The sequence below is a fragment of the Alexandromys fortis genome, unplaced genomic scaffold, assembly GCF_014885135.2.
Source record: "Alexandromys fortis isolate MF-2015 unplaced genomic scaffold, M_Fortis_MF-2015_v1.1 scaffold_48, whole genome shotgun sequence".
Taxonomy (NCBI): Eukaryota; Metazoa; Chordata; class Mammalia; order Rodentia; family Cricetidae; genus Alexandromys; species Alexandromys fortis.
This window is the reverse complement of record NW_026067947.1, coordinates 4,132,496-4,142,674: the sequence shown is the minus strand read 5'-3', so window position 1 is coordinate 4,142,674 and position 10,179 is coordinate 4,132,496. Positions and strand designations below refer to the sequence as shown.

The 10,179-nt window shown below is 41.3% G+C and overlaps 2 long non-coding RNA genes across 2 annotated transcripts; one reads left to right on the top strand and one right to left on the bottom strand.

The window, feature by feature from the left end:
• Positions 1–316: 316 nt before the first annotated feature.
• On the bottom strand, positions 317–7,124 carry LOC126506062 (uncharacterized). The gene is made up of 2 exons (XR_007593084.1): positions 6,904–7,124; positions 317–1,888 (listed from the first exon to the last, which is right to left on the bottom strand). It is a non-coding gene; the product is annotated as an uncharacterized lncRNA (long non-coding RNA).
• LOC126506061 (uncharacterized) lies at positions 1,888–8,033 on the top strand. Its single transcript, XR_007593083.1, has 2 exons — positions 1,888–2,108; positions 7,124–8,033. It is a non-coding gene; the product is annotated as an uncharacterized lncRNA (long non-coding RNA).
• The last annotated feature ends 2,146 nt before the right edge of the window (positions 8,034–10,179 follow it).

The window sequence follows — 10,179 nt, the reverse complement described above, 5'->3', positions numbered from 1 at the left end:
GTCCCACAAGGGGTGAGACAATCACTTTCAAAGGAAGAGAAATTCATACAGGAATTTAAGCATTCACTCAGGGACAGAGGAGTAAGAGTCAAAAACAGAGATTTATGTGTTTGCTTTATGTATATGTCTTTAACTCCCTGCCACATGGAGCGAAAGCTGACAGGCAGGTTTGCTATAAAGGAGTCTAGACTCAAAAAGCTGCAGCTGCATGTAAATATGCTTCTTTTCCATTTCAAAAATCTTGCTTCTTGGTCAAAAATCTTTAGTTTGTAGGTGTAAAAGTTTATATCTAAGGTAGATTAAGTTCAGTACTGTGTTTCTGTAGAAAAAGTTTTAAGGTCAAAGATTGTGATGCATTCAGAGGATTTTTAGAATTGTTTAGGCTATCTGAGTTTTTATTTCTTTATTATAAGGTTGGGGATTGTTCTTTTGAGTTCTGTATTGTTCTTTTGAGTTCTGTGAAAAGTTTTGCTATAATTTTAATGAACATTACATAAAGTCTGTATGTGAGTTCTGTGAGAAATGTTGCTATAATTTTTAATGGACATTTACACTGAATCCGTAGACTGCTTTCAGTGAAATTGTCATTTTTGCTGTGTTTCTTCTGCTTTCGCAAGAAAGTAGGGGATCTTTCAAGATTTAAAATTCTTATCCGACAATTTTCGTTTGTACGGCCCGCTCTTGGGTGGGAATCATAATGTTTCAGCTTGAGGTTCTTTCCTGCTGCCAGGTGTTGCTTCAGGCCTCTCACTAAATTTATCAAGGGCCAGAGTTATACTCTTAGCAAGTGATAATGGTTAAAAGTAAAAAACATTTCCGCCTTCACAGGCAGAGATGACGGGACCCAAAAACTTTTGTCCTGCTTGCTTAAAGTCACTCCTAGATATTTTGTGGTATTCATGGATATTTAAAAGGATGATGTCTCATTTATCCTAGGTGTAAAAGAGATACCTTTGGGTTATTTTTAGATTCTGGCTATGATAAAGTTCTGCTCTGGGCATGGCAGAGCACGTGTCCTTGTGGTATGGTTAAACTTTGTATTTAGGCCCAAAAGGGGGTACTGCTAAGTTTTGAGGTAGATATCTGCCTAATTTTACATAATGGAGGTCCCTCAATGCTGGGGAGACTCTCACTCAGGTCTTGGGAGGGCGCAGCCCCCCCCTCATGGCTCGCCAAAGACCATCCTTGCTGAGGTTGCTTGCACGTGGCCTTAGTTGGTGGGGGAGGAGTTCAACCCCGAGTGACCAGGAAAAAGAATTTTTGTGAAGAGACCACAGGCCAGTGGTCCAGAAGGGTCATAAAAAAATTTAAAAACCTACGGAAGGTCACGAGGGCGCGGCTCCCTGCCTCTCGGGACCACTCCCAAGGTCATAATCAGCTAGTTCCTAAAACAGTACTGTGATAATTGCAGCTGGAAAACTAGTTTTTCAGGATTGCAGTCTGGCTTTGTTGCTGAACAGGCTAATCCTAGATTTTTGATTCTCCTCTTCCTGCTGGGGGGGCTGGAGAGATGGCTCAGAGGTTAAGAGCGTTGCCTGCTCTTCCAAAGGTCCTGAGTTCAATTCCTGGCGGCCACGTGGTGGCTCACAACCATCTGGAATGAGGTCTGGTGCCCTCACAGGCTAGTCCTGGATTTTTGATTTTTCTCTTCCTGCTGGGAGAGTCTGGATTTGTCCAGGTTTTTCAATGCTGTGTGTGATTCAGGGATGGCTGTGCCAGTATGTACTTCCAACACTGCTCCCAGCGCCGCAGCTGCCGCCACGGGCTGCAGCTCACTTCCAGCGAGTTTTTTTCCTACCCACATTTTCTTAAGCATAGATTGTTAACAATAATTTTTAATCTTGGTCATTTTTACAAGGATAAGGTAAATCTCAGAGTTTTGATTTGCCTTTCTCTGACGGCTAAAGGATGTTATATTCAAACATTTTTTAGGTGTCTCTCAGTCATTTTTAAGTACGTTTGTTAAGAGTTTTTCAGTTTAGGTCTATAACAAATATTTTTATTGGATTAAATTTTTAATAACTAATTTCCTGAGTTCTTCACATATTTTTGGAATGGATTTATGATAAATAAAGATCTTTTCCCACTCTAGCCTTGTTATACAAAAGGTTATCAATTCAGGAGATCTAATTTATGGTTTCTCACAATGTTTGTGCCACTGAGGCTGTGTTTACGATGTGGCAAGGTGTGCTTCAAAAAATTTTTTCTCTGTAAGTTTCAACAAAAATTTTTATATGCTGAAGCCTTTGGCTCATTTGGGCTTAAATTTTGTTCATGAAGATGGATATAGATCTATTTTCATTCTTCTACATGTTGGTGTCTAATGAGACCAGCATTACTAGTTAAAAAATGCTTCATTTTTCCATTTTCCTATCTGCAAGGCAGACTTACAACTTAAGAGGAGGATAGCTTACAAACTTTTGGATGTCCAATGGTTAAAGCCCTACTTATAATGTTCTTATGAGAGATATTGAGCTGCTAGGTAAAATTCTTACAAAAAACAGTTTCCAATAGAGAGCTTAAAACAAGTTGCCTAGCAGGTACTCAAACAGGTAAAGTATACAATAATCAACAAATACAGTATATTAATTATAATTCAGCTATGGCAAATATGTATATTAAATGTAAAACTTATTCTACAACAGTTTTATAAAAAATGCTGTTTATGGCTAAACCTTCTCAATTTTGCTAGTTAAGATATTAAACTCTTAATTTAAAACAGTAGCCTGTCTGGTACAAAAGGACAGGATAACATCTGGAAAATGGTATAATAAAATATTGACTATGATCAATGTTTCTTATACTAAATAATAGATTCATTGATAATTTTAAGATTGATTCCTGGACAATTGCCTTTGCTCAATTCAAAGGCCAAAAACGATGATCTTTTCCCAGATCATTGCTACAATTCACACACCTGTATTTTGCTAATGTTATAGCAAAAAATCTCTTAAAGGATTTTATGCTAAAATTTTACAAATGGCTCTTCCAATGGAGGAACTGCATATATGGCTAATAAAAAAAAATTGTGGAGCATGTCAAGGCTCTTTGAAAGCAGCTTATAGAAGTTGCAAACAGATCCAGATGCAAACGGATCAGACATGATAACACCAAGCAGACCTTTGCTAAGGCAAGGTGAAAAAGCCCTTGCAATACATTATGAAAAAACCCGACCTATATATATTTGGGGTCGAGGATGTGTTTATGCTTTTTTCACAGAAAGAAAAAATCCGGACCTGAGTGGAGGCTGCAGACATCCCACAGAGGACTTCCAGAGTTCCTGCGGAGAGGTCCTTGGTCGGGCCTTCCCTGCCCCCAAGGAGAAGAGTGCCTGATAACAGAACCTGCTACACCACTCTGCAGGGTGTCATCCTGCCTCCAGAGTCCAGGGAGACCCGCCTGAGATAAGTGCCAGGATGTGCTTCAGATAGCTGAATCCAGCTCACCTCACCCAGGAATCCCACCTGCCCTGAAGTACAAATGCTGAACTGCCTCTACAGTTTGAACTCTGGTTTGCTTTGAAGCTAAGATACAGACTAAACATCAGACTGCTTTAATCCTTGGGACACAGAACTCATTTTAATTAAAATATTAACGCCTCTTCACTTAAGAAGGGGGAAGATTGGGGTTCCTGTCACTGTTGCTCAGAGACTGGAACTGGTGGTATTTGATAACAACAATGTATGTCATTGTACTCTTACTGAAATTGATCTAATGATATTTGTAACTGCTTATAGAGGCTGGAAAAGGTTTGACACATGCTGTAAAATGTTTGGGTTTAGTGCATATGTTAAAAATTTTAGATATAGATCCCTTTACACTGCACTAATTTTTGGCAAACAGCACTCATAATTTTAATGTGGAGTAGGCATTTAGGAAGGAGGATACCTTAGGCCAGACTAAAAGGTGAATACTGGGTTTGGAAAGAGCCCTTTCTTCTTGTCTGGAAGATGGAGTTATTGGTGCCCAAAATTATATCATTATATCTTTTGTTTGAGGAGCTCCTCACAGTTTTTCATTAATGATAGACTCAGGCGCCCAATGACGGGAGTTAGTGTGGATCCTCACCTGAATAGCACACCATACAGAGGCTGTAAAGGCCGGCTCAACATGGCATGGTGCCAGGTACGAGGAAAGCTCTCCACACAGCCTAAGACAGGATGCCCTGTGGTCTGCTTACTTTAACTCTTGCTAGATACCTTTTATTTGAGAAGCTCCAAGGAACTAATGCTAATCATAAGGCACCCCTCTGTTCCCATGAGAGGTAAATTGCTTCACCATTCGAGAGGAGGGTTTCTACTTGTCCCAGTCCCTTCTCTTTTAAATCTGACACCAGGGTTGACTCTGACTTAGTGCCCTCCACTTAATAACTGTTTGCCTTTATATAAGAGAGGGGGAATATGTCAGGAGCCATTTCCCCCCTAACAATCATTACAGAGACCATCACTCTAGGGAGTCTGCAGAGAACCTCACACCCATAGTTATGTTCTATTGACAAAACCTGCCCCTCACCCAATTAACTGCTAATCTTAGCGGAACCCGCCTCACATTCCAGCTATCCAGGGAACCAGGTGTGGCCACTTGTGACTTCTGGCCTGTCTGTCTGAATGTAACCGAGCTACGTGACCGGAACCACGCGGCCTGCGAGATCCCGTACCCTGCCCCTCATCCCTTACCATATATAAACTGTAACCCGTCCCTAATAAACTGAGGCCTTGACAAAGTTGCTTGGCCTCGTTCTTCTGTCTTAGCTCACTCCCTTCCAGGTAGCGCCCCTCCGAGACCCTGGAGTAACTTGATTGCGGGTGGGTTACTAACCCCTAGACTGAGTAGCCCACCCAACGCAATCCACAGTGGCGCCCGAACCAGTGACTCGGAGTACGGTCAGCTATCGGACGACACGCGCAGTCCCGGGACAACAACAAGAAGAAAAATGAAGGTTCTGCGGCTGTAGTACTCGGACAGATGGCAGAACGGGAGGTAGGCGCAGGTTCACGTCGTCCCACAAGGGGTGAGACAATCACTTTCAAAGGAAGAGAAATTCATACAGGAATTTAAGCATTCACTCAGGGACAGAGGAGTAAGAGTCAAAAACAGAGATTTATGTGTTTGCTTTATGTATATGTCTTTAACTCCCTGCCGCATGGAGCAAAAGCTGACAGGCAGGTTTGCTATAAAGGAGTCTAGACTCAAAAAGCTGCAGCTGCATGTAAATATGCTTCTTTTCCATTTCAAAAATCTTGCTTCTTGGTCAAAAATCTTTAGTTTGTAGGTGTAAAAGTTTATATCTAAGGTAGATTAAGTTCAGTACTGTGTTTCTGTAGAAAAAGTTTTAAGGTCAAAGATTGTGATGCATTCAGAGGATTTTTAGAATTGTTTAGGCTATCCTGAGTTTTTATTTCTTTTGTATAAGGTTGGGGATTGTTCTTTTGAGTTCTATATTGTTCTTTTGAGTTCTGTAAAAAGTTTTGCTATAATTTTAATGAACATTTACATAAAATCTGTATGTGAGTTCTGTGAGAAATGTTGCTATAATTTTTAATGGACATTTACACTGAATCCGTAAACTGCTTTCAGTGAAATTGTCATTTTTGCTGTGTTTCTTCTGCTTTCGCAAGAAAGTAGGGGATCTTTCAAGATTTAAAATTCTTATCCGACAAGTTTTTTCGTTTGTACGGCCCGCTCTTGGGTGGGAGTCGTAATGTTTCAGCTTGAGGTTCTTTCCTGCTGCCAGGTGTTGCTTCAGGCCTCTCACTAAATTTATCAAGGGCCAGAGTTATACTCTTAGCAAGTGATAATGGTTAAAAGTAAAAAACATTTCGGCCTTCACAGGCAGAGATGACGGGACCAAAAACTTCTGTCCTGCTTGCTTGGAGTTGCTCCGGGATGTTTTGTGGTATTCATGGATATTTTAAAAGGATGATGTCTCATTTATCCTAGGTGTAAAAGAGATACCTTTGGGTTATTTTTAGATTCTGGCTATGATAAAGTTCTGCTCTGGGCATGGCAGAGCACGTGTCCTTGTGGTATGGTTAAACAACTTTGTATTTAGGCCCAAAAGGGGTACTGCTAAGTTTTGAGGTAGATATCTGCCTAATTTTACATAATGGAGGTCCCTCACTGCTGGGGAGACTCTCACTCAGGTCTTGGGAGGGCGCGGCCCCCCCATGGCTCGCCAAAGACCGTCCTTGCTGAGGTCGCGCACACGTGGCCTTGGTTGGTGGGGGAGGAGTTCGACCCCTAGTGATGGGGGAAAAAGAATTTTTGAGGAAAGAGACCACAGCGCAGTGGTCCAGGTCGCAGGGGCGCGTCTCCCTGCCTCTCGGGACCACTCCCAGGGTCATAATCAGCTAGTTCCAGTTAGTACCTGCAGGGGAAAACTCTGTTTCTCAAGACGTGGTCTGGCTTTCTCGATTGCAGTTTCTCGGGATTGCTATCAGGATTGCAGTCTTCAGTCAGTTCCTGGTGCAGGGTGGCTGAACAGGCTAACCCTAGATTTTTGATTCTCCTCTTCCTGCTGGAGGGGCTGGAGAGATGGCTCAGAGGTTAAGGACACTGACTGTTCTTCCAAAGGCCCTGAGTTCAATTCCTGGCGGCCACGTGGTGGCTCACAACCATCTGGAGTGAGGTCTGGTGCCCTCACAAGGCTAGTCCTAGATTTTTGATTTTTCTCTTCTTGCTGGGAGAGTCTGGATTTATTCAGGTTTTTCAGTGCTGTATGTGATTCAGGGATGGCTGTGCAGTATGTACTTCCAACACCAGTCACCGCTCCCAGCGGTCTGCAGCTCACTTCCAGCGAGTTTTTTTCCTACCCACATTTTCTTAAGCATAGGTTGTTAACAATAATTTTTAATCTTGGTCATTTTTACAAGGATAAGGTAAAATCTCAGAGTTTTGATTTACATTTCTCTGACAGTTAAAGGATGTTATATTCAAACATTTTAGGTGTCTCTCAGTCATTTTGGGGTTCATTTGTTGAGAGTTTTTCAGTTTAGGTCTATAACAAATATTTTTATTGAATTAAATTTTTAAATAACTAATTTCTTGAGTTCTTCATATATTTTTAAATGGATTTATGATAGATAAAGATCTTTTCCCACTCTATAGCCTTGTTATACAAAAGGTTCTCAATTCAGGAGATCTAATTTATGGTTTCTCACAATGTTTGTGCCACTGAGGCTGTGTTTACGATGTGGCAAGGTGTACTTCAAAAAATTTTTCTCTATAAGTTTCAACAAAATTTTTATATGCTGAAGCCTTTGGCTCATTTGGGCTTAAATTTTGTTCATGGAGATGGATATAGATCTATTTTCATTCTTCTACATGTTGGTGTCTAATGAGACCAGCATTACTAGTTAAAAAATGTTTCGTTTTTCCATTTTCCTATCTGCAAGGCAGACTTGGAACTTAAGAGGAGGATAGCTTACAAACTTTTAATTAGATATTCAATGATTAAAGCCCTACTTATAATATTCTTATGGGAGACCTTGAGCTGCTAGGTAAAATTCTTACAAAAAACAGTTTTCAATAGAAGCCTTAAACGGGCTGCCTAACAGGTACTCAAACAGATAAAGTATAAATCAACAGGTAAAGTATACAATAATCAACAAATACAGTATATTAATTATAATTCAGCTATGGCAAGAATATTTATATTAAGTAAAACTTATTCTACAACAGTTTTATAAAAAATGCTGTTTATGACTAAACCTTTCCAGTTTTGCCAGTTAATATTAAACTCTTAATTTAGAACAGTAGCCTGTCTGATACAAAAGGACAGGATAACATCTAGAAAAAAATGGTTAGATAGAATATTGACTATAATCAATGTTTCCTAAACAATAGATTCATTGATAATTTTAAGATTGATTCCTGGACAATTGCCTTTGCTCAATTCAAGGCCAAAAACGATGATCTTTTCCCAGATCATTGCCTGTATTTTGCTAATGTTATGGCAAAAAATCCCTTAAAGGATTTTATGCTAAAATTTTACAAATGGCTCTTCCAATGGAGGAACTGCATATATGGTTAATGGTAGTAATAATAATAATAATAATAAAAATTATTATGGAGCATAACAAGACTCCTTGAAAGCAGCTCATAGAAGTTGCAAGCAGATCCTGATGCAAACGGATCTGGCCTGATAACACCAAGCTGACCTTTGCTAAGGCAAGGTGGAAAAGCCCTTGCAATGCATTATGAAAAAACCCGACCTATATATATTTGGGGTCGAGGATGTGTTTATGTTTTTTCACAGAAAGAAAAAATCTGGACCTGAGTCGTGGCTGCAGACATCCCACAGAGGAGTTCCAGAGATGATTGCAGAAAGGTCCTTGGTCCGGCCTTCCCTGCCCCCAAGGAGAAGAGTGCCTGATAACAGAACCTGCTACACCACTCTGCAGGGTGTCATCCTGTCTCCAGAGTCCAGCCTGAGATAAGTGCCAGGATGTGCTTCAGATAGCTGAATCCAGCTCACCTCACCCAGGAATTCCACCTGCCCTGAAGTACAAATGCTGAACTGCCTCTACAGTTTGAACTCTGGTTTGCTTTGAAGCTAAGATGCAGACAAAACATCAGACTGCTTTAATTCTTGGGACACAAAACTCATTTTAAATTAAAATATTAACGCCTCTTCACTTAAGAAGGGGGAAGATTGGGGTTCCTGTCACTGTTGCTCAGAGACTGGAACTGGTGGTATTTAGTAACAACAATGTATGTCATTGTACTCTTACTGCAATTGATCTAATGATATTTGTAACTGCTTTTATAGATGTTGGGAAAGGTTTGACACATGCTGTGAAATGTTTGGGTTTAGTGCATATGTTAAAAATTCTAGATTTAGATCCCTTTACACTGCACTAATTTTTGGCAAACAGCACTCATAATTTTAATGTGGAGTAGGCATTTAGGAAGGAGGATACCTTAGGCCAGACTAAAAGGTGAATACTGGGTTTGGAAAGAGCCCTTCCTTCTTGTCTAAAAATGGAGCTATTGGTGCCCAAAATTATATCATTATATCTTTTGTTTGAGGAGCTCCTCACAGTTTTTCATTAATGATAGACTCAGGCACCCAATGACGGGAGTTAGTGTGGATCCTCACCTGAATAGCACACCATACAGAGGCTGTAAAGGCCGGCTCAACATGGCATGGTGCCAGGTACGAGGAAAGCTCTCCACACAGCCTAAGACAGGATGCCCTGTGGTCTGCTTACTTTAATTCTTGCTAGATACCTTTTATTTGAGAAGCTCCAAGGAACTAATGCTAATCATAAGGCACCCCTCTGTTCCCATGAGAGGTAAAATTGCTTCACCATTCGAGAGGAGGGTTTCTACTTGTCCCAGTCCCTTCTCTTTTAAATCTGACACCAGGGTTGACTCTGACTTAGTGCCCTCCACTTAATAACTGTTTGCCTTTATATAAGAGAGGGGGAATATGTCAGGAGCCATTTCCCCCCTAACAATCATTACAGAGACCATCACTCTAGGGAGTCTGCAGAGAACCTCACACCCATAGTTATGTTCTATTGACAAAACCTGCCCCTCACCCAATTAACTGCTAATCTTAGCGGAACCCGCCTCACATTCCAGCTATCCAGGGAACCAGGTGTGGCCACTTGTGACTTCTGGCCTGTCTGTCTGAATGTAACCGAGCTACGTGACCGGAACCACGCGGCCTGCGAGATCCTGTACCCTGCCCCTCATCCCTTACCATATATAAACTGTAACCCGTCCCTAATAAACTGAGGCCTTGACAAAGTTGCTTGGCCTCGTTTTTCTGTCTTAGCTCACTCCCTTCCAGGTAGCGCCCCTCCGAGACCCTGGAATAACTTGATTGCGGGTGGGTTACTAACCCCTAGACTGAGTAGCCCACCCAACGCAATCCACAGAGGTCTACAAAGTGAGTACCAGGACAGCTAGGGCAACACAGAGAAACCATATCTTGAAAAAAAAAATGTGTGTGTATAATACATACATATTGTTATTAGAGTATGTGTATGGCTCTGGACCGCTGCAGGCGTGTGGCAATCAGAGGACACTTTTTGAGCCTTCTCTCCTCTCACTCTGGATTCCAGGGATTGAACTTGCGGCATCACGCTTGCTGGCAGTTGCCTTTACCCAGTGAGCCGTCTCACTGGCCTGCAATGGCCTTCTGAGGCAGATTACTGCTATTTTTGGCAG